Below are 24,642 nucleotides of genomic sequence, written 5' to 3'. Positions count from 1 at the left end.
GGTGTTTGTCTAACCTGCTCTTTAAAATCTCCAATGATGGAGATTCCACAACCTCCCTGGGCAATTTATTCCAGTGCTTCACCACCCTGACAATTAGGAAGTTTTTCCTAATGTCCCTAAACCGCCCTTGCTGCAATTTAAGCCCATTACTTCTTGTCCTATCCTCAGAGGTTAAGGAGAACAATTTTCTCCCTCCTCCTTGTAACAACCTTTTATGTACTTGAAAACTGTTGTCACGTCCCCTCTCAGTCTTCTCTTTTCCAGACTAAACAAATCCAGTTTTTTTAATCTTCCCTCACAGGTCATGTTTTCTAGACCTTTAATCATTTTTGTTGCTCTTCTCTGGACTTTCTCCAGTTTGTTCACATCTTCCATTTGTCCATGCCTTATGGCTGGGTCCGAGGGTTGCAAGGCAGAGTAGGGTTCTGGATCCGTGGTGCCCTCTCCACTCGCTGGGGTCAGAGTTTGGAAACCATCAACAGATGCTAATTAGCCCTTGTGCATTTCCAGGTAAAAACTGTGCCTGTCTCTGCTTTCCTTTATCTGGGCTCTGGAGCGTTATCTACGAAGTCCACCCCCAAAGGGTCTCCCAGCATGATACATCCCACTGGTAGTCAGTCTGTGCCGCCGTACAGCACCACATAGGCACAGCCGCTGGGAGGCGCTACATGCATAGCTGGGTGAAATTACCTCTCTCCACCCCTAAGGTTTTACTGTGCTGTTCACATCCCCCTCTCAAGATGGCAGCAGATCTCCAGCATCCTCAGCCCCACTGCCCCTCCAGCTCTTTCCATGTGGTTCTACAAGGCCACCTTCCAGGTGCATCTTGGAGCACACAAAGGTCCTAGCTCCACCTTGCTGCAAGCAGATTCTGTACTGAATTTGAAGGCACCTTCCCAATCTACCACACTTACTTTCCATAAATCCATGTGCAGTTCTAACGGGGGACAGGGGACTCTAGGAAAGATGCCATTGCAGCCCTCAGCACTGCAAAGGTTGGGTGCCCTTTTGCAAGCAACTCATCTTGGTCTCACTGCTCTCACAGACGCTGAGGACAGCATAGTCAAAGGGGGCCGAGGAGTGCACGGATCCCAACTTGAAATGCCTTCACGGAGCCTGATTTTCAGAGAGCAGTAAGCACCCACAGCTCCCCCTGACTTCCCTGGGATGGCTGTTGCTCAGCATGGGGAGGGATAGCTCAGTGGTTTGAGCATTGGCCTGCTAAACCCAGGGTTGTGAGTTCAATCCTTGAGGGGGCCACTTAGGGATCTGGGGCAAAATCAGTACTTGGTCCTGCTAGTGAAGGCAGGGGGCTGGACTCGATGACCTTTCGGGGTCCCTTCCAGTTCTAGGAGATAGGATATCTCCCCCCAAAAAAAGAAAATCGGGCCCAATGGGTCTGTAGTTGAGCATCCAGATATTGAGGCATCTGGGATCCGTGGCCACTGGTGAAAACATTGGCTTGAATGTGCTGCCGTTTTGAAACAAGAGCAGAACTCGGAGATTAGCACTGTAGCCTCGGGGCCAACGTTGGTGTTGGGAGTTAATATCTAGCTCATGAGAGCCGGTTATCTGGGGGATGAAGCGCACCTTCTGCACAAACAGAGGGCTATAAGCTGTTTAAATCCACTGCAACTTGTCCATGACATGAGAGCCTGTAACATACACAGTCGGAAGACAAGAGGTTCTGCCTGCATGATGCACAGAGCGGATTATTGCACATGTGATTAGTAAATGTCACATAGGGGAGGAAGGATTATTGAATGTAGGACATGGGGAGAAAAGAATTATTGAACATGTGACCTCCCCAAAAAGTGACACATTCACACATTGCAATTTTATAGAGTGAGCCTTTTACTGCCTCTAGAATTGGCTTTCCATGTATTGCTTTCCTTTCACAAGGCACCCGAAGGGACTGCAGCTCTGTGATAGTGCGTCAGAAGGGTGCATTGGTGTTTCAAAGCCTTGGAGCTGCAAAGATTGCAGCAAACTCAACTGGAAATATTTATTCCATGTCTCCCAGCCTTCACCATCTACACTTACCATTTTCAGGGAGCTAGGAATCTGATATCCATCTGAACAGGAAGCTGGGAGCTGTTGGTCTGTAGAGAATTGAGGACAGAGTTCAAACTGAGTTGGTGGTATCTACGGTTATGTAGCAGCTATGGGTCTGATTCTGATCTCTCTGACGAAGGTGTAATTCAGAAGGAGCTCCATTGAAGTCACAGAGGTATGAACCTGGTAAAGGAGAGAAGCATCAAGTGTGATGCCATAAATCCATAGCAACTGCATTGAAGTTAATCTGCATTTACACGGGTGTCGTGGAGAGCAGAGTCTGGACCAAACTCAGTGTAATTCTGTGATAAACATGAATTTACCATTGACCATGTTGTTTTAGTACATGACAGCAGTAGAACAGAACCTGCTGGTTACATTAATTCATTCTGCACCTTTTGTCGCAGAGACTTTAGCAATAGATCTTTGTTTTGTACTGAAGCTATGGGGTACATTTTAATATACCTGGTAGCATGGCCGTTACCAGAGACCACGTATCCTAGATGAGCACCTTGCTGATCTGTAGCCCTAGAAATCTGTGGGGGTGCTCTGAGCCATGCCTGGTATGCTCAGGGTGCCAAGATTTCTGACAATCCCCCCCCACCCCAATCACAGAAGAGGCGGTAAAGTATCTAGTTCCGTTCTTTGTGTGTGACTAGCCACTTGGCCTGGTGTGAAATCAGGAGTCACTCCATGGAGCTGAATGGATTCAGACTGGGGTAAGGGAGAGAGAGAGCTGAAATGCATCTGTTAACTCAGGGCCTGACCCATGCTGAGTCATTGACTTGACTAGTCCTCCAGCACCCCCCTCATTGGCAGTGCCCTTCATCACAGGTGTATGTTACCTGGCCCAAGTATCTAGCAAAAGGCCATGTGCTGCCATGGCCCTGCAGGGCAGTCCATGCTCTTGAGCTTCCACTGAACTGAGTGGGAGCCAAGGGGGCTCAGCACCAGTTCCTCATGGGACTGGGCCCTGGCTGCTTTTGTGTGCTGAGCCCTTCCCACTGCTCTGTTGATGGACAGTTCCACACCTGGCTAAACGAGTGGTCCTGGGGGCCTTCAAAGCTGGACCCTATTGAACTGTGGAGGTCGCGCGTTCCATGTTGAACCTCCAGCCCTAGGTGACAAGGGGCCTGGAAAGGACTGTCCTGGGAAGGGACTGTCATAGGAACCCCAAAGAAGATGAGGAAGGCTCAGCCGCCACAGGTTCCCTGTATCACTTTTGACAGATGGCTTCATCTCGCTGTGCTTCAGTCGCCCTTTGTAAAATAGTGGCTAGAACGCTTTGCCCCTTCCCCGGGGTGTTGCAAAGACCATTTTTTAATAGTTGCCGGGCGCTCCTAGCTAGGGCGATCAGAGAGACATAAGGCACTAGCTAGACGCACACCAGACAGCGCCATGTCCGAAGCTGCGTGCTCACCAAAAAACCTTGCTAATTTTTGTGCAAAGCCCCTTCCTCCAGGGCCTAGCTCATCACACCCTGCCTGCCCAGGAACGCCCGACCTAACTGGCAGGTAACATTATCCTTTCCTGCCTTTCCCTTCCCTCCCCTCCCCGCCCCCCACTCTCCTTTCTTCCTTCTGAGCGAGAAATTCAGTCAAGTCCTCCGCGCAGAAATTTATTTTAATGTAAACCTAGCTCTAAGGCAGCTTTTTCTCATTTTTAAACTATTTCATATCAACCCTTGGCCTGACATTTGTTTTCTTTGAATTTGGTTGGGAAAAAACGGTCTACATTTCTACGGCTATCGTCTATGGAATCTTGGCAGGCGATGCGCCGTATCTTTGAAGAAACTGCAAATGCAAAACAGAAGGCAAATCTTAGAGAAACATAACAAGATTTTTTCCCCCTTGCTAACCCCAGAAATGGGAGCAGCAGACTTTTGTCCTGGGAAGGGCAGAAAATCAAGGAACTGATTGGCGACAGTCATTCAGGTTCAGAGGTCAGGAATGGAGTAACAGGAAGCCGCAGGAGAAGTTCTAACAGCCCGTTCCCGAAGGCCGCAGTACTTCACAGCGTCTGCTCCTGAAGCCTGATTACGTTGTACAGATTTAAAGTTTCCTCTGGGGGAACAGGCTGCAGGTTACTTCTCCCATTTCATGTACTCTGCTGACTTTCATCAGGTGCCTACTTTCATCAGAGCCCTCTGTTGGCTAGTGTTTGTGAGGTAGCCAGCTTCTCCTGCCAACAGCTGGAACGAGGCATCTGCTGGGGGGGAAAAATGTATGGGTTTCAGATGCCAAGCCCACTGTACCACAACAAATTTCATATGGAATTTATTTTCCTAACTATTGTATCTTTCCAGACCATGAGACAGAGCTCATGAATATATTTGTGCTTAGCACTGGCGATCTTTGAAAGAGAGAGTGATTTAGACTTAAAGAATAATAATAATAATAAAAAAACCTCCTCCAGCTTTGAAACATTTTCTTTGTCTGCATTAGGCACATTGTTAGCGGCACTGGGCACACAACTGTCAAATAAGATTGCATAGGCAAGCAATGCTTGTTTCCCATGTAACTTACAGTCTGGGTGTCTGGGAGCAATTAGAATGTCTGAGATGTAAAGAATCTAAGAGGGGGAAAATCCACTCAGGAGGCGGTGGTGGGTTTCTGTGTGCATGTAAAGAAATACAGAGAGTTGCCGTCCTAGAAGAGGCGAGTTGTATTGATTTGCAATTGAATTCTGATCAGGCCATAACTTTTTTTGTTTTGTTGGGTGATTCCTTTTGTGTGTGTGTGTGTGTGTGTGTGTGTGTGTGTGTGTGTGTGAATCAGATATTGTAGAAAAGGTGAGATTACAGCGTGAGTAGTTGGCTGCAGGTTGGGCAGGTGAAGATTGCGAGGTTGGATTTCCAGGGGCTTTGTTTTCATTTTAAAGGTTCTTTTTTTTATGAGGGCCAAGGCAGATGCCAACAGCAGAGTAGAGGTGAGAGAGCACCGATTATCCAGCATTTGCCCCAAGCCAGCAGCGGGGTTTGGTGACTTCTTGGCCCTTGTTGTTTTCCCATGGCTGTCCCTAGGGAACTGATAGGGTAGATGCTGAAGCTTGATCCCCTTACGCTGGCCGTTTCCAGAGATGAGCTAGGCAAGCCCATAATCCTGACTCTCCACCTCAAAGCTCTGAGTAATGCACTAAAGTTAAAGGCCGGCTCCTCAGCGGGTGTGAATTGGCTTCATTAACTCTGATGGGTTGGAGCCACGTTGATTTACCCCAGCTGAGGATCTGCTCTCGCATGTGATTATGTTGGAGGGGGGGAAATGTTCCCCCTAACTCCACAGGTCTGTTCTCCGTGTCTGTGAGCCAGAACTGCTGACTACAGTGGCCCCCAAATGTGTCCTGGTTTATACTCCGGTCGTTGTCATGTCATGATGGGAGAGTGAGCTCTAGTCCTGTGCACCAATAGAATTGTTGGTTAACTTCCCATAGAATCTTTATTACCGGTGCCCATGTGAATGACAGTAAGAACTAGGCACTGTTCAGGCCAAGAGCCAAGTAGGAGTCCGAAAGGATTTGTCATGGCTGTGGATAATGGGAACATCCACAGTCGCGTTAGATAGGATTAAATAAAAGATATAAGGGGCGTAAAACCTCCAACTGCAGGGTATAAACCAGCTTCTAGCTAATGGGGGTCAGGAAGAAATTCACCTTGTGGGCTGGTTATTCCATAATAGTCGTGTGTATGTGTGTGTGTGTGGGGGGGGGGGGGGGGGGGGTTTTTGCCCCTTTTTCTAGCCACTGTCCAAGAGAGGATGTTGGGCTGGATGGAGGTCAAATGGGGATGATGCTGACCTTAGCTGGGAAGATCCATTAATCAGCGTGAACTGCGGAATGTTTTTAAAGGCAGGGCCATCCCATTAAGTGTGTCTTGTGCCAAGTCCTACAACACACCTTGACAGGCTTGATCTCAGAGGATGGGTGCTCGGCACTGCCTGAAAACCAGGCCCCCTTATGATGTCTCAGGCTAGGCACCCCAAATCCCTGGAAACTAGCTCCCAGAAGGGCTTAAATCTCCTCTCAGAACTGACTCCTTGAGACCCCACAGAAACACTGGAAAGGCACCTTCTCTCCTCTAGCCAGTAGCCTGTTGAATTGATGGTCAGTCGTGCATGCGTGACCGTCTTTCTGAAAGAACCAGATAAAATGCCGTGTGGATTCCATGAGGCATTCCCTTAACTGGAGGAGATTCCCTGGCCTGTGTGATGCAACAGGTCAAACGAGATGTCCACAATGGTCCCTTCTGGCTTTGACATCAGTGAAACTTCTTCCCAAGGCTGGCGGCCCTCTGAACCTCCTGAGCAACGTCCTTAGGGGAGGGTCGCCACCTCTGTGGTACCAAAAACCCAGAATATCTCAGATGACCCCGAGCCATAAAACTGGCCAGCTGCCAGTGTGTGCTGAACACCTTTCCAGACTTCCTGGGACAGCTACTTCAAGAAAGGACAATCCAGGTGGCAACCCTACTTTGGGGAAACCAGTCATCAAAAGCTGGCTAAAACATGGCAGGGGAAAGACATGGAGTTTTATGGTCAGGGCACTGGTGATGAATAGAATATTTTACCTCAAAAACCATCATTCCAGCTTGTATCTTGCTCCTGGATTCCATACAATTTCTCCTAGCCTAGTGTGACAGTAGGACATGATAGATTAATGGCTCTTAATCTTTTCTATTCTGGGCATGGCCACCCTGAGGATTCAGGGGGTCTGGGGCAAAGCAATTTCAGGGGCCCCTTCCATAAAAAAAAGTTGCCATACTATAGAATACTATATTCTCGTGGGGGCTCCTGCGGGGCCCGGGGCCTGGGGCAAATTGCCCCACTTGCTCCCCCCCCCCCCGGGTGGCCCTGATTCTGGGACACCCCCTATGAGCTTGTTAGCTCTATGGGAAGAGCAAGGATGGTCATGATGACCCTCTGACACCTGTGAGTGACCCCCTTGGGGACGGAATAACCAGGTTGAGAACTCCTGAGAGAGAGATTTGCCCGCAGGCATGTGTGTGTGAAATAGACCACTCAACAAGCAAGTGGAAACAACTGTATTATTTACTTTAGACACTAGGAGTTGTAACAAACTGGACCAAGTTTGATGGAGGACATTGATACAGTGAATTTACAGGATAGGTAAGTTACACACACCCTGTACAATAAAGTGTGTGTGTGTGTGTACACACATACTGTATCTAATATATTAAACTATACAAACTGGCCCAAACCCTGCACTCAGTCATGCAAGTGTCACTCCAGAGTGACTCTCTTTGAAGCCAGTGATCTTACTCCAGGTCTGCATACAAATAAATTAGAGCAGGATTTGGCCCAGTGACTGCAAAATTATTACTAACTGCAGTAAAAATATCACAGTAATCACATGGTTGTGCAGTCAGGTTGTGCAGCACGTGTAGTTCTAGGCCGCTCCTGTTAGGGGGCAGCAGATAATCTCAAAGGGTTCTCTGTTAATAACCTACATGACCAATGTCATGGCTCATTTCCCCCACCCAGGGCACTGTCTTTTGTGTTTGAGACCCAGGCTAGCTGTCGGGCAGCCTTGTATGGAGCCTGGTCAACATATAACAAATGCTGAGCTGCACAATACCTGCCTCATCTGTTACTTCAGCTATACATATATTTCCACCCGAGCCAGCAGGAATTCCTGGTTTCTGTATTGCATGCTACATTGAATGGGCCAAATTCTGCTCCATCTTATACCCTGTGTAATCCCATTGAGGCAATGCCCAATGCCAGATTGCCCACATGAGGCCTAGACACTGCTTAAGTCTTCTGTACCACTGAAGTCCTGCTTCACCCTTGGGCTGGCCATCACGGGGGTGAATTTCATACCATTGGAGTCTGTGGCAAAACTCCCATTGATTTCAGCAGGGCCTGGATTTCTCCCATCATCTCTCCTCCAAGGAATTAACCGTCTAAAGGCTTGATTTTGTTACCCTTACTCGCACTGAGTAGTACTTGTGCATGTGAGTAGTCCCAGTGAGATGGACAATCCTGTATAGACCCAGCATTAGCCCAGCTGTAAGACCAAGCTCAAAAATCATGACTTTTTAAAAAAAAAAAAAAAAAAAAAAAAAAATATTTATTTCTTTAGTGGATTATTGTTGAAAGTCTTCCTAGAAGAAATGTATTCTAAAGGAGGGATTTAAATCAGAAGAGGGTGGTCGTTTGCACATGAGACAGTTCCAGGCACATGCTGCTCAGCTTAAATTACTTGGGAGTTCAGACTAAAACTCGTAACTTTATCCAAATAGCTGAAAAATGATTTATAGACTCCCTGGGAATTTACATATCTACAAGCAGATTAACAGCCAATGTGTCTGGAAAGGCATGAGTGGAGTTATAAAATGACTTGCACAGTGGAGGAGAGATCAGTCTGGAAGACCCAGCCAGGTTTGTTACAGACGTTTGACTTGAAGGCAGCGCCTAAAGAAAGCCCAAAAGAACAGGAAACTGTCAGTTCAAAAGAAGAACATGCCAGTAAGGCTCTCTTGACAGCCTTAAAATTAATTGTCCCAATTACTTTTAATCACCTGGCAGTGATATTATTTAAACTGAGCGGGGGGAGGAATGGAATCAAAAGACACACCAAAACCAGAAAGACAGATTTTCAACCTATGACATTAAAATAAAATGACCGGCAGAATAAACATTGAAAAAAAGTTTCCCATCCCAGGCAGCCATCTTCACTGTCAAGGGATTGGGAAGCTAAGATTATGTACCTTGGCGTTTTCTACATGAGAATAAGTTCTTGCAGCAGTTCTCAAATTTGCTGTCTCTTGTGTCCAGAAGAGCAACAGAGAAACCCAAATGACAAGAAAGCCCGTATGGTACACAGCCTGGAAAAATAGCTAAACATAGGATACAGCGAATTTTAAATGTGGAACTCCAAAAATAATGCAACATCGGGAAGAAAAAGCTGCTGATAAATGTTTCTCCAAATTTCCTGGAGATGCAAGAGGCAGCTTCTGGTAACGCTTTGTGCTGGAAGCATCTGAAGGAGGAGTTTCCAAAGCTAATGACAACTGTAAAGAGCTGGAAGATCCTGGTTTTGAAACTGTGCACTAATAGCTCCAATACTAATAAAGCAGTTGAAGGCTGTGGCACATATATTGACAACTCCCCACAGTCACCTGAGGCTGTTGGTGTACAGAAAGTTTTCCATCCTTTGGATTAATATGGAGCGCCTTTTGAGAACACAGATGGGTTACAGATGGCATTACTGACTTTGTATTATTAATCAGAACCACCATGAAAATTCTTGCAAACAGTGAAGGGAGAACTCTGTGGTTTGTGCCCAGATAATAAAATTACTTGATAGTGGTGGATGTGTTTTAAATCTTGTGACAGACAAGATACTGGAGTAACTCATATGGAGAGCTCTTGCCCAGCAACCACTGGCTATTTAAAATATATGATCCATCAAGAAATGAAAGTTACCCTTTGGATTTCACGGCCTTTTCCAATTCATTCGGTTTTGGCTTCATAGGACGCAAGTGCTCATGAGCCATAACAAACCAGCTGATTGGTCAGTCTGCATCACTTGATACAGGGAGTCTTGGAAATGCGATGTTCACATCTGTTTTGCACTTGTATTGTTCAGTGGATCTATTTTGCCATTTCCCCACCCCAGAGGTATGATTAGCAGTCAAATTATTACATGCAATTGAATTGTTGCATCCCATTTAAATCACTGGAATTGCTTTACTGACTATGGATGAATCTCAAAAGAATGAAAGAAATGCCAACGCTGCAGAAGACAGTGAATATTCTCCTTTCTATAAGTCCCATCAAAGAGCCAATATTTATCCTTAACTTATGTCAGCCCCTTCTTCCAAATATGTTGCTCAGATCCTACAGTAATGAACACGGTAGAAATATTAGTCCTGGGATTTGTTTCTCATAACATACGGCCGTACTTGAAGACAACTAAAAGAATAACTGGTGAAGAAAATTACCAAGACAGTGAACACCCAGAGCATACCTCAGCAAGTTGCACATTAAAATTGACGATTATGGTTTTACTGATCTCCTCAATAGCATTTTTCACCATGACATCTATCCTCCCTCCAGCAACGTGTGTATATCGTGCAGCAAAATTTTAACTGAGGATTTTTTAGTGTCTTAGACAAAAAATGGAACTGTTTGCAGAGTCGATAGTTATTGTTTTGGTTCATTTTAGTTGTGATGGGGAATGGGAGGGAGGGAGGGAATCTGTTTCTGGGGATCTGGTGTACCAAAGACGAGAACCCCATGTGATTAATGGACCGTGAGTGACAAGGCACTAAACTAGCAATTAGTAAACTGACCTGCTGTGTGACCTCAGCCTAGTCCCTTATCCTTTCTCCGTCTATTTCCTCTCCCACCATTTGGTTGTTTAGGTCGTAAGTTCTTCAGGGCAGGGTCAGTCGCTCCCTGTGGGTGCCCAGCACCTGGTAAAACGGGGCTGTGCTCTTGGTTGGGGCTAGCTAGGTCTATTGTAATACAGATAATACCAATGAGGGATGCTCAGGGATCCAAATGCATCCCTGGTGCAACTTGAGTGAAGTTATTGGAGTTTACACCAGGAGAGAGTTGCACTATTGGACCTTGACGTTTTTATTACAAAGCTTGTTGTTCTTGCCGTTCTTTCAGTTCCCACGTGACACCTTCTTCTCTACGCCCTGTTTCTATTCAGTCGCTGCACTGCTGGTGCAGTGGCCTTAGGGAAAAGCCACAGATGTCACCATTAACCTTCTTCCTTATATTTACGAAGCATAGAAAGGTCAGTCAGGGCTTCTCAAGTATTGTGCTTGGTGGCCCATGCAGATTTGGAATCTATTGCAGGAGAGGAGCTGGGGTTGCTTCAATTCTGTGATGTTTGGACCCCTAAGATAAGCCCTCTGGAGAAGGCGTGGGATTGTGGGGTCCTTAGTCTGGGACTTGGAAAATTTTCAAGTGGCTGGGTGTTCTGCAGAGTCTTTGCACCGGATGTTGTTCCAGATCAGCCGCCTTTAGGAGTTTCTATTTGGCAGCTTGTTGTAGTTGGCTTGGAGGTCTCTGCAGCATGCCCGGTGTGATTTGAGAGAGTGAGCAAAGCCAATTCCAAGTGGTTTTGATTTCATGGCAGTTTTGCTCCGGCTGGCATGAGGTTGGAAATCAGCTACGCATAAGTTTGAGGCCAACTTTCTGGGTTGTTTTATTTATTTATTTTTAAGGTGAGGAATCGCAGTATTTGGGGAATGGCTAAACCCCATTTCATATAGTGCTGGGGTCACGGACTGCTCACTGGGCTGATCCACTGGAGAGGGGGTGAGTCAGGCAGAGCCTGTGGACAGGACCCCTGCATGAGTGGGTTCTGCCTGGGTAGGAGCCCTGAGTGCAAGCTACAGATCGTTCTAATTCTCTGACACGCATTTTTTCTTCCTGAGCGGTGCAGAAACCAAGCTGACCCTTCAGGCTATTTCTAGCTCCAAGTTAAGAAGCTTCCTTGTGGGCCAAGGTCGTGCCAAGCCCAGTCTGGGGTTTGTTCCCTTTCTTGGAAGCTGCGAACATCCTGACTGCACGGCCCAAGAATTATGTTTTAAAGAACGTATCCTTAACACCTGCTCCAAAAACATTGCCCCGTCCCACAAACGCAGCCAGCGCATCCCAATGAGCCCAGCCAATGCAATTCTGTTTATTTATAAAATATACTGTATCGAAGAGCAAAGAAGCCTCTCAGGGAAAAGGGAAGAACGCCAAGCTGTCCTGCCCAGCCGTCCATTTCCTCAAACCAGCCGCTGTCGCTGGGAGCTGTGGCTTTGGAATGGGCTCAAGAAAACAAACTGCAGTTTACCTGCCCTTCGCCCTGGCATTACAGCCCTGAATCACCCCATACATTTCATATCTGACCACCACTGCTTACCGTTGAGCCCTGCCTCTCAGCCGTGCCCCCTGGGTGTTCTGAGATGAATGGGGACCTAGAGTCGTTCCTAAACTGGGAGCAAACTACCACACTTGTGGCTTTCTCAGCCTTTTCACGTCAAGTGAATGTAGCGTGGGCGGAAGGGGCTCAGCACAGGACGAAGTCCTGTCTTTACCCAGAGAGCAAGACACGTTTCCTTTATTCAGCCCTGCTCCATTCTGCATCCACCACATCTCAGAGTGAAGGGGATGTTAATTCTCCATGGGCCCGTCACCCTTTCCTCGCTCTGCTATGACAGCCTTTAATGGTGGACCCATGTGTGTTCTTCTGGTAACATCCAGGAGCCCCTTTGTGCTAGCCACATAGACTGAAAGAGACCGCCCCTACCCTGGAGATATTGCAAAGACAAGAGGCGGGAGGAAGGAAATATTACCACCTGCATTTTACAGACAGAACTGAGGCTGGAGCGACTCCCCACCGTCACATGGGAAGTCAGTGGCAGAAGTAGGAGTTGTACCGGTGCCTTTAGCCAAAAGTCCATCCTTCCTGTGTCGTCCTAATGGGTGTTGTGATGGGGACACCTCTCTTCACGAGGAGCAGGTCTGTGGGTAGGTCTACCCTGCAGTTAGAGGTGTGACCTGACCTAGCTTGGATCTAGCTCGTGCCAATCAGAATAGCCACAATACTGTGGCAGCACAGAGTAGCCGCTCACATCGTTTCCAGGTCCCAAGCGGGCTTGTCCAGCCCATGCTGCCAGGGCTTCGCTGCTATTGTTATTCGAACTAGCTAGATCCAAGCTAGCGCAGGTCTGCCTATGCATGCAGCAGTCACACCTCTGACTGCAGTATAGACATGTCATGCCTGGCCATGTCATGCTGGCATTGTTGATGTGAGCTTCATTGGAGCCAGTGACTCCAAGGTGAAATGTTTCAGATCCTGATCCCTGTCCCGGGAACGCTTTTAACAGATCGCCCCCTAGCGCATTCTCTCCGGTGTCCAGTTCCTTGTTTACCCTTGTACTGCAGCAGGGCGGAGGGACTAACAGGAGTGCATGTCGTGGGAAAGTGATCGCTGGAGCAGCTTTAATATTGAGGGGCTTTCTGAAGTGCAAAAGAATTAAATCTTTCTCAGATTTATGTGCAGGTGCAATCTCATCCGATAACACCAGGTGAAAGGGATTTCATGAAGTAACAGCCTAAGTCCCAGCTAACGCTCCATGAAAGAGAGGGCTTTTGTCTACATTATTTTTATTTTATTCTAACTTTGCACTTTTCAGCACTCCCGGGGAGGGCCAGAGACTGGCACTGAAAGTCTGTAGTCAATTACGAATGCTTGCTGCAATATCTCCCAAGTAATCTCTTTCTCCACTCAGACACAGCATCATCCAGTGAGTAGGATGTTGCTCTGGACATCAGGAGATCCGCGCTTTAATCTCCACTCTGCTGTGAGAGTTTGGGCAAATCAAGACACACCTGTTTCCCCTCCCCTCCTTTCTGACCTTTCTGTTTAGACTGTAAGACCTTAGGCTCCCATCTCAATCTCTTACCATCCGATTGCACCCCATGGAGCACAATGGGGCTCAGTTCTTGGCTGGTGCCCTCCAGGTCCTTCTGTAAGAGTCAGAGATGCCATGTAATAGGTCAAACACACAAAGCTGCATAAGGAGCTGGTGGGCTGAGAGCAAATCTTTCTGTGGTGCACAATGGAGGCAGCATGATGTAGGGGAAGGTCATGGAGCTATGAGCCAGGAATTCGTGGCTCTGCCACTGACTTGCTATGTGCCCTTGGGCCAGTCACGTTGTCCTCAACCCCATCTGGCTTTATACTGGTGGAACCCCAGTCACAGTACTGCCTGTGTGCAGCCACTGGTGCTGGTGAGATCAGAGCGAGGTGCATCATCTGTTCTTGGCTCCGTTTCCCCATCCATGCAGTGGGAATCACAGCACTTGCCTTCCTGTTATAATTTCTATGGAGCCATCGGTATGCATGGTGCATTATAGGCAAGTGAAAGAAATGCATCCCCGTCCCAGGGAGCTTTACAATCTAAGGCCCCCATCCCTTGGCTTCATGTTAAGTGCATGCATGAGTGTTTGCAGGATCAGGTCCCAATTCGCAGACAAAGCACGGAGGACAATAGGATATTAGGAAAAACTTTTTCACTAGGAGGGTGGTGAAGTACTGGAATGGGTTACCTAGGGAGGTGGTGGAATCTCCTTCCTTAGAGGTTTTTAAGGTCAGGCTTGACAAAGCCCTGGCTGGGATAATTTAGTTGGGAATTGGTCCTGCTTTGAGCAGGGGGTTGGACTAGATGACCTCCTGAGGCCCCTTCCAACCCTGATATTCTATGATTCTATGACAATGATCCAGCTAGCCTGTGTGGAGGATACAGCGATAAGGATAATGCTTCGCTGTTATGGAAACCAGGAGGACATGGTGAAAGATCTTGTGAAATTCGCCTGTGGGCAGTGAGCTAGCACAAAGCCTAGGCACCATGTAAGTCTCCAAAATAGGGTGTAGGTGGGGTTGGAGTGGTACCTTGACCTAAGGCTGTCCTGTCTGCACACGGGCGACTCGCACTCCTAGTACATCCACTTCTTGTTCGTTCCTTTTCTCAGTCGGTTTTCTCATCACTGAGTGTTTCAGATTGGCATTGGAAGCCTGGCCAAAAGGAGTGTCTAGACAAAGGATTTGAAGGAGCGGGAGGCTGCAGGGCAGACTGGGTCAGCAAGGCACTGGCATAGGGGAGAGCTGGAGAAAAGTCTACCTCACATGGGCTTTGTAAGAATGAATGAAATGTTTTGTTAAAGGGGTTGAATATGTAGGGTGTGTGTGTGTGTGTGTGTGTGTGTGCGCACTTCTACACATACACATTATGTATGTAGGAACGTCCGATGTAAACGCTAAATATTATCAGAATTCCAGTCTGCAATCAAGTTCCTTTCCAAAATATTAAAGTGGGGATGGCACATGTGCACCCAGAGGCCAGAGAAAGCGTAACCAATCCTAACCGGCCTCCTATCAGGAAACACGGGTTGATGCAGTGACACACACCCTTCGGAGAGAAGATACCTTGACGTGGGTTTGCGTCCCACGTTCTTTGTCTCAGCCTAACAGCCAGGCTGTGTGCGTGGTGGTGGCTTGCATGCTTGTTGTGGCTGCTCAATTGCTGTGGCTTCCCTCTGCAGCTCCCGTGGAGCAGGTGAGGTTACTCCTCTCTGCAGCTCCTGTGGCTCCCGCTAGAAGGAATGAAGCCGGTCATTTGAAATAACTCTTTTAAAACAACTGGTCCAAAGTGACAGGAGCCAAATGGCAATGCAGTTTTCCGGCTCCAGCACATCAGTTACTGCCAGGCCCAGCTTCTGGCAGCCTCTGTCTCCGTCAAATGGTGAGACATGGAGCCGGCCAAGGCAGATGCATTGAATTGTTGTGGTTAGCAAATAGATTGGCTCTCCGTGGGCCTCCTCTACACCACTATCGATAGCTGATTCTGCAGTGCCGTCTCCAGGGCACAGGGCAGGGGGAACAGGATGGCCTAGGGGCACTTTTAAGCAGTCAGGTGGCCGCAGTAGAGGAAGAGCTAATTGCAGGGAGCAGCCCATGTCCTTGCATCTCAGCCACTCACAGTGTGGGTGGGGTTTTGAACCAATGCAGACAACTCTCTGCACGTTGTGCGTCACTGCTCCGCCGTGTGTTTTGAGGTAATGCCATCCAGTGGGACTGCACAGCTGTGTGTCACTCTCGCCAATGGGATGTCGCACATCCGTGTGTCACTGGACCCACAACTACGTGCACCATTACAGCTCATGCTCCGCCTTGAATCTCCCTGTATCCCTCACTGGGGATTGCAACACATCCATATGACGCTGTGTGTCACATGTGTGCTGTGTACTCTGGGCATTGCCACACACTCTGCATTAGGGCTGGCTGAACATTTCCCATCAAACCTGTTTTTTGAGGGAAACTTGGGTTTTCAACTAAACATTTTTAGCCTGTCTTCAACATGCAAGAGCTGGAAATATGTCAGGTCTACCTCTTTTTCTTTCTTTCTTTCTTTTTTTTTTTTCAAGCTACATGCCAGTTTCTCCAGTCTTTAGAGCCCTGTTTTATCGAGGCAAACTTTTTGGTGCAGACTTTCACCAAGACTGTGGCATGTGCTTTGTGGGAATTTTGTTTTCCAGCCCTGTGTGTAAAGAAATTGACAATAAAAAAGAACCAATCTCTATTGACTGCTCATGCTTGGCTGGGGGAAGTCTTAACTTATGGTGACCAGATGTCCTGATTTTATAGGGACAGTCCTGATTTTTGGGTCTTTTTCTTATATAGGCTCCTATTACCCTCCACCCCCTGACCTGATTTTTCACATTTGCTGTTTGGTCATCCTGTCTTAACTCGGTGTCTGTGGCATCACCAGACGTATTCGCTCTGTCGGAATTGGATGATTAGCTTTCACAGTCACTAAGTTATAAGGATGACACAGGCATCGTGTGTAATGGATTTTGCCAGCAGCACAGATAAATTTTAGGGTTAAAATCACTACTAGAATTTAAATGTTCTCCATCGAATTATACAAACCCTCCCTGCCAAAATCCCCCAGGACATGCCTATTACAGATTTCAGAATTCCTATGCAAGAATACATAGGAGCCAGATTTTCAAAGAACTTGGCATGTTGAATGTGGAGCTTCTTGGAATATCTGCCCATCAGTGTCACAATGGGACGTGCTGGTCACTTCACTTAGGTGCCTACGGGTATGTCAACACTGCAAGTGAAGCGGTGATTGGAGCACTGGGAGACATACCCCTTTAATCTAACAAGCACGGGTAACAATAGTAGCGAAGACACAGAAGCATAAGCTTTGGGCTAGCAACCAGAATACTTACCCAGCTAGATTAAAGCTAGCACAGGGATGCTTGTCCGTGCTACAGGCGCACCTTCGCTTGCAGTGTTCAAATACCCTTAATGTTCTCATGAAGTGGGTTCTAGCCCACAAAAGCTTATGCCCAAATAAATGTGTCTGTCTCTAAAGGACTCCTCATTGTTTTTGCAAAAACCAATGCCTTGCAAACTAAGCAGGCAATGTCCCTTCAGACTTTGCTGGGAGACGGGAAAGATGCAGATCTCTTCCATGCCAGAGACTTGCCAAGTGTGGTGTAAGAAGCAACCTGTGGTGACTTACTGTCTAGCCTGGCTTGGGGTCCCTACCCTGGCTCGAACAGATGTGTGCAAATTTAGGAGTGAGGCTGTGTCCTGAAGAGACAATTTGCGTCGGGAAGGAGCTGGTAGCATGCTCGAGGATACCCCAAAAATAAATCAGGTGGACTAAATCCTGCCTTCTTGCCCACCCCCAGAGAGGACTGCCCGTCTGACCCGGTTCACATTATAATTAACTCGTGACTCCAAACCCAGACTGTGCCCAAAGCTCATGTCCACTCGTCTGCAGATTCTCCGACACGTGAGCACCTCTCTGTAGGTTTTGGGAGAGTTCTCTGCAAAATTTCCATTGCATTAAAAATATAAATTCTTTCCAGGCTCTGTGATGCAAAACCAGCTGTTTCAACCACAGAACCTATATAAACACCACGAGCTTCAGCACTAATGCTCATATGTTCCTTGGACCAAACAGTTTTGGCGTACTAAGCATCTCTGGGTGAGAAGCGCCTGCTGGGAATGATTTGGCTGGTGGAGTTTGCACGCTCCACCTGAGTGTTTATAGCGATTCTAAGCACCGTGAATCAGAACGACTATATTACTAGAGAGCGTATGAAGTCTGACAATAGCCTCAGCAGAGGTCTGTTGGTTATTAGATTATGGCTCAAGAGACCTGGGTTCAGTCCTTGGCTCTGCCACAGGCTTCCTGAAATACCTTGGGCAAATCCCTTAATCGCTTTCTTTCGCTTGTAAAATGTGCGTAATGCTTCCTTTGTCTTTTTCTATTTCGACTGTAAATTCCTCAGGGCAGGGACAGTCTCTTGCTATGTGTTTATACAACATACCTGGGCCTCTGAACAGTACTGTACCACAGATTAATAAGAGGCAGGGTCTTATCAAAATTCTGCAAGACCTATCAAGGTGTTTATAAACTCCACTGGTCTAGTACAGGCTGGAGACCTTCCCACAATAATTCCTGGCGCAGAGCTTTTAGAAAAACAGCCAATCTTCATTTAAAAATGGTCAGCGATGGAAAGTCCACCGTGACCCTGGTGAGTTGTTCCAATGGGTAATTACTCTCTCACTGTTTAAAAAAAAAAATAAAAAAAATTGTGCCTTATTTCCAGTCTGTGTTTGTCTAGCAGGAAGGAATTTTAAAAGAAGTTGGGGAGGGAGGGTCTTGCCAGGCATCTAATGGAATTGCAACCTGAAGTGATCTGTGCCTGAACAGGCTTATTCTTGTTGTTTGTTCTGTGGTAGCACCGAGGAGCCCCAGTCATGGACCAGGCCCCCATTGTGCCAGGCGCTGTACAAAGACAGAACAAAAGGACAGCCCCTGCCCCAAACGGCTTGCAATCCTAACTTCTAATATGGCCCTGTGTGGGCACAGGGATCCAGCCCTGCACAGCTCCTTGCAGCGTTGGGGCGGTCGCCCTGACATCACCGCTGTGCCTCTGTAACTATCGTTGGTTCTGCTGGAGGGTTCCCCAGGGACACTGGGCAAAGCAGAAGAGGCGGCAGGTGCCCGGCTCTGCCTTGGCTGGTCTTGTTACTGCTGTGGTAGTGGAACCCGCTGTAGCCAGCCACACCTCCCGCTGTTCCATTCAGCTAGAAAATGAGTCCAGGCTGAGATGCTGCTTCTTTCCTCCCTGACTGTCAGCACTCCCGCCCCCGCTCTCCAGGGGCACCTCCCAGGAGCTCACCTCTTGGCAGCTCCCACCTCTCTGGCTCCTGGAGAAGTTCAGCTTCCCCACTCACTCGTGGCTTGTACACCTTTTGTTTCTGTCTCGGCACACCACACGAGCCAAGATGCCCAGACGTCATGGTGACGGGCGCAGCTTAGGAGCCTGTCTAGCTCAGGAGGTGCACGGGGCCCTTTGTAATGCAGGAGGCGCCGTCTGGGGATGTCCCCTCCCCCTCGCCTACGGCAGGCGTTTGAAACTAGCAAAACCGCTCGCGTGATCCCTAGAGCAGAGAACGAGGGGCTGCGAGGTCCGTGTCGGGCACTGACCAGGAAGAGGAGGAGGATGGGCTTGTGGGGACAGCACCGGAGAGATGGGTTCTAGTCTGGATCCTGCCACGGACTCGCTGTCTGAGCTGGGGCAAGTGAATTCCCCTCCTTGTGCCTCAGTGTCTCCGTAACAGTGACCTACCTGGGGATGACGCATTAGCATGTGGAGGCCCTTGATGGAGGGCACCATAGGATGGCGCAGGATCCCTGTGAGCACCCTGTGTGCTCAGTCCCTTTTCATCCTAAAGCCCTTTACAAACAATCGGGGCGGTGGCACTGATGGGCATCGTCCTCAAGCAAAGCAGCCCGTCGGGAGCCACGCAGCAGTGAGCCAGAAGGATGGGCCCAGGACACTGGGGCAGCCCCTGCTGTGGGGGAAAGGAGCAGTGGTGTAGAGCTTTAGCACCCAGGTGGGACAGATTGGATCTTGGGGCCAGCTCCCCCGCGTAGCTCCATAGATGTCAATGGGGATCCGTCCCTTGGTCTTTAGGGACTGCATTGCCTGGGGCTTGGTTTGTCTGCCTTGGAACTCGAAGGACCAGGGGGCTGAGGTGATTGCTGTCAGGATCCCGTGAGTCTCAAGCATTTTCAAACGAACGTTTAGGCCCCTCCGCCGTCCCTTTTGGCAAGATCCTCTTCTCCGCCCAGGGAGGGGGTCTTGTCAATCAGGACCACGGGACTGTTGATTTTTCCATCCTTTGGGTTTTTAATTAAAGGCATCTCTCTGCTCTTCTAAAAGCAAAAGGCGGAGAGGGGCCCTGCTAATCCAAACATTGCATGGAGCAAACGTAGCCGTTCCTTTTCATGCCAGAGCTCGGCAAGAGCTGGAGATGCATAATCGCTGACAAAGAAGTGTCCATCCTGGGGGGGGGGAGAGAGAGAGAGAGAAGGAGGGGAAAAAAGAGGACTGGGAGGAGGAGAGGGAGGGGGCAAAGAGTCCCCACAAAAATTTCTTCATAACAGGAAACGTCTCATAAAATACCTGTGGTTTGGCATATATAATTCGCTTGCTCAAAATATGCACCTGGCAAGCTACCCTACTATTAATGCTGCACTCAGTCTGGTATTTCAGACTGAGTGCAGCATTGAGGCGGGGCGGGGGGAGGAGAAAGGGTTGTGACTCTCCGAAAGCAGAAACGCTGGCAGCTCAAGGTGCGGGGGGGATAGAAGTTTGACAAACCGTGTCTCAGAATGTTTGAGATGTTTTCATCTCGTCCGTCAGCAACAGGCAGTTTCTCGCCCTGCTGAAGGGGGGCGTTGTGCTTTGGATCGGGGACGAACTGGGTTATTTCTCTTTGAACTTCTGAATGTTGTGGGGGGAGAGGAAGGATCTGCCGCTGTCCCGGAGTTCGTTAAAATTTGCAACCTCTTCCCCTATTGGCCCTGCTTTCCCCTGCATCACCCCTCTCAGACCTGGCTGCTGCTAACAGCCATGGCCGGGTAGCAGGGAAGGACTTCTCCCTTCCAGTTGTGGTGTTAGCTCTTTTCTGGTAAGGCCCATCTGAGGTGTTTCTAGGAGAGGCAGGGCTGAAATGGCTCAAGGAAAACCCTCCTTGCCACACTCGGCTAGGAGCACAGGGACTGGAATAGCCTGGGATCTCGTCTCCTGCCTCCAGCTGTGGCAAATGTTGGATGTGCCAGAGGAAAGGAAAAGCCCTGGGTACACCGCCGCCCTGTGGGGAGTGTCCTGGATTGGCATTTACAGCTGTATTGGGGAACTCTAGTTAACTGGCTATCACTAACTCCAATTGAAATAAGGCAACAGGCTCTGGGGGCTAGGACACGTGTGCTAAGAGTAACAGAAGCAGCCTGTCTCCATGGCCCATTTGATCCCTGGCAGCTCCAAAGGGTTGATGTGCGAAAGTGGTGGTGGCGTGTTTTTTGGCAAAGTGGGCACCCAGTGCAAAGGACCCAGCCGGGGAATCCCAAACTCAGTCCAGCCACGCCATGAGATGGGAAGGGCTTAGCCGTCCCTAGACGCTCTGGATTTTGTTATGCCTCCATCCATGCCCCCCAGTGCATGTTACACCTGCTCGGCCTCACTTCTGAATGGGGCCTTCAGTTGTTATTAGCCTGGGCAGGATCTGAACCCATGATCTGGAGGCAAGGGGCTCCATCTCCCATGCCCAACCCCCTCTCCCCCCCGAGCCAGCCAGTCCCACTCCCAACCCCTCAATGCAGCTCTTCCTTTGGCCTTCCACAGACGCCTCCTGCTCAAACCCTATGGAAATGCAGATCCAATGCCCTGCGGGTGAAAGCAGGAAACCAGCACCAGGCACGTGCCCAGGGTGCTTCTCTGTATCGTAGCAGCCCTAGGACTGTGCCCCTGAAAACGGGCACTGGCACTTAGCGACTTATCTACAGAACAGTAGCTTGGTCACGTAGGCCGGTTGCTCTAACGGCATATTTGTCGGGCGTGGACGCTGTTATCGCTTTGTCAGCCCCTGGCCTCTCTCAGCTGCTCAAATGGAGCTGGCTTGTCTGAGCCGCTGCTAATTATTGTAATTTGTCACCCTCCCGAGGTCAGTGGGTAACGTACGGCGAGTGGCGGCCAGGAGCCAAGATTTGAGAGCGAGAGAACTCCCAGGGGTGAGGGAAAACCTGGCCTCTTGCGTCAGAATGAATCGGCTGTGATGGCCTGAGCTCCAGCTCCTCTCTCAGGAAGCCCGGGATTGCCTCTGTTTCCTGCCACAATCCCTCTTGTGTGGGTATTTGACAAGGGGTGTGCTGTCAGAGCAGGGCCAAGGCCTGCAGCCGCTTACGCATGGGGGGGGGGGGGGCGCAGCTGAGGGATGAGGCCCGTCAACAGAGCAGAGAGTGGTGGGAGGGAAGTAGGGTGACCAGATGTCCTGATTTTATAGGGACAGTCCCGATATTCTGGACTTTGTCTTATATAGGCACCTATTACCTCCCACCTCGTCCTGATTTTTCACACTTGCTATCTGGTCACCCTAGAGGGAAGGGGCCCTGCAAGCCAGGAGAGCAGCACATTGATGGAGCAGGAGGGGATGCGGGGGGGGGGGGGGCTGCAGAAAAGATCTATGGGGCATGGAACGGGGGGGAACCCAGGAGCAGAGGGTGAGGCCGGGGGTGGGGGCTGTGCTGCAGGTCAGGAGTGAGGGGCATCTTCAAGCTCTATAGCAGAAGATTTCACAGCATGTAGGCCCGTGTCTGACTCCCACGCGAACCCTGAATTCATTTACAGAGCGAGAAAGGAAAAGGTGTCTAAACAGCGACCGAGGCAGCGAATTGAAATCACACCGAGAGATGTAGCATCCCTGGATGGCTGGTACGGTTCCCTCCTCACCTGGGACTAGTTTACCCTGGTATCTGTTCTCTCATGAACCACTAAATGGAGCTTTTGGACGTCAGCTGAGTGGACTCAGCTGGGGGCTCCCCTATGCCAATGTGAAGGAAGGTGCCGGCTGCAGGGAGCTGTCCAGGTTTGAGGAGCTAAAGGGTTTCTTTAAAGCCCAACATGCAGACACACTTACAAATCAATCTCCCTTGTGCGCGGCAGTCTCCTGCTGGGGGCGCTGTGAGTACACGCCTGCCCTCGCAGCCCCCTTGGGCAGGAGCAGCTGCAAAGGCGCCGACACCACTTCGCACAGCCACGGAGCATTGCAGAATTCAGCGACGTGCGGCTTGGTGGCTTTTCTTTAGAGTTCAGTTCTCCGCTGCGGGTTGAGCTGAGCGGAAGCCCTCCCCCGTGTGCACCCCGGGAGGCATGTTCAGACAGGGCTGGACAGGTGCAAAGGGGCTGAGGCCGCTGGGCGAGGGTGTCACAAGCCCAGCGTGAGCTGCTGAAGTGGACAAGGTAGTTCAGCAAGTCTTAAAGCTCGAGGTGTGCGAGAAACCAGTGTGTGCATGTGGGATGGGGGGGACTCTAGCTAGGTTACAACCCAAACGGGGGAGGCCTTCTCCAAGGCCTGCCTCATGTCAAGATCCTCTCTCAGGCTCCAGTCCAAGGCCCAGCCAGCTGTGCGCGCCTACGTCCAGCGTTTGGCAGCAAGAAAGCCAGGCCGGGGAAACTGTCTGCAAGATCTCGTACCGTTAGATCAGGGCATCATCTGCATGGATGCAGAGGTCTCCCAAGATGAGTCTTGTGGACTTTCTCGCTGTGTCAGTCAAGGACTCGCTCGCCTCCTCTGCCACGGCCTGCCCACATCAGTCAGCTAGACGCAGGTGCTCTCACAGGATTTTGGACCATCTCAATCACCTGGCCTGTCCTCCTGTGTAACCCAGGCCACAGAATCTCCCCCACCATTGAGCACCATCACTTGTAGCTAAGAAAGCCGGCCTGCGTCAGGGGAGACGGAGACCTCAGTGTTGTGCCGTAGGCCACTTGGCCGTCCTGACTTACGACAGACTACCCCGTGCCCCTGTGACACCCGTCTCCTCCCCAGGGCAGCCGTTCTCTCGCGGTGCAGCTGGGACGGGAACAGAATGGCTCTTCTGCCTCCAGATTTGATTTCTCTGGGGTCTGGCATATAAAGTAGCCAGTGGGATAAACAGAGCTGGCTCTGCGCTGCCATTCAGTCGTGTTTCCATGACGCACACCAGGTCAGGTGACACACGAAGGATGGTGGCCAGAGGGTTAAAATCCCACTGGGGTGAGTGAGATGGAAGAAGGATTCATGGATGGAGTCTCTTCACATTGTATAGAGAGAGCCTTCAGTCAATCAAGGGTTCCTGGTTTAACACATGGTTTCAGCAAAATCTTATCATGCTGGTTTTAAGAGGTGCTCAATTAAAAGGTTTCGGCAGGCTGGGATTTGCTGGAGCTAATAAAAGATCCGTACCCCAAGTTACTTCCACCCAACAGTCACCGTACTCCGCGAACGGGCTGACTGTCATTAAGGGAGCTTGTTCCACGAATTAACAGCATAGCTGTGGTGCTTGGAAGCCAGCCCATCACGGGTAATTGCAGAGATAAGCAAAGAAAGCAAGCTGCTGAGTGGAGAGGCTATTAAAGGCGAGAAACAGGGTGGTCTGGATCGGAAACCCCTTGCTCTGTGGATACTGGCTGCCCTACCGAATATGCTGTCAAGCCCCATGTTGCTGCTGTTCTCAGAAGGACCATGTCCAGAAATGACACTATGCTGAGAGCGACGCAATATTCAGCAGTTGAGTTTCATGTTCGTATTAGCCCTGGAAGATGGGGGAGGGTGGAGGCGACAGATCCTCAGCTGCCGTAAATCAGCATCGCTCCTTAGGATCCAACTGGTATATCCAGCCCCCAAAGTGCCCTCCATGGTGCTGTAACTGAAGTTTCATTGGCGGACAAGGGAGCCGAAGGGGAGCGGTTTGATTCTGTTCAGATTTCCTGTGCAGTACCACGCCGCTACCTAATGATAAAGGGTCAGGAAGCCCTAAATCAACATTAACCTTCCCTTCCTCTGTGTTTTTCTTGTGCAGTCGCTGTCAGGACACTGTGGTTAACCCCCTGGCTGGGAAAAGCAAAAACACACAGTCCCTGGAGAGTCCAGCTATACCAAAGAACCAGAGCTCTTGGGGCGTAATTCATACACTGTAGACAT

At 49.4% G+C, this 24,642-nt stretch overlaps 1 protein-coding gene across 3 annotated transcripts in view; it reads left to right on the top strand.

Moving 5' to 3' along the window:
- The window catches only part of COL8A2 (collagen type VIII alpha 2 chain), a 143,683-nt gene that overhangs the window by 49,765 nt on the left and 69,276 nt on the right, over positions 1 to 24,642 (top strand). The window contains exon 1 of one of the 3 annotated variants that reach the window (XM_029912663.1): positions 2,087 to 2,230. The exons of the other annotated variants lie outside the window; for them this stretch is intronic. The gene's annotated coding sequence lies outside the window, so the exon portion shown is untranslated. Of the gene's footprint in view, positions 1 to 2,086; positions 2,231 to 24,642 lie in introns of those variants that run through there. 3 annotated transcript variants of the gene reach the window in all.

The sequence above is a fragment of the Terrapene carolina genome, unplaced genomic scaffold (assembly GCF_002925995.2).
Source record: "Terrapene carolina triunguis isolate 2854851 unplaced genomic scaffold, T_m_triunguis-2.0 Scaffold236, whole genome shotgun sequence".
NCBI classification, from domain to species: domain Eukaryota; kingdom Metazoa; phylum Chordata; order Testudines; family Emydidae; genus Terrapene; species Terrapene triunguis.
This window is presented reverse-complemented; position numbering and strand designations above follow the sequence as displayed.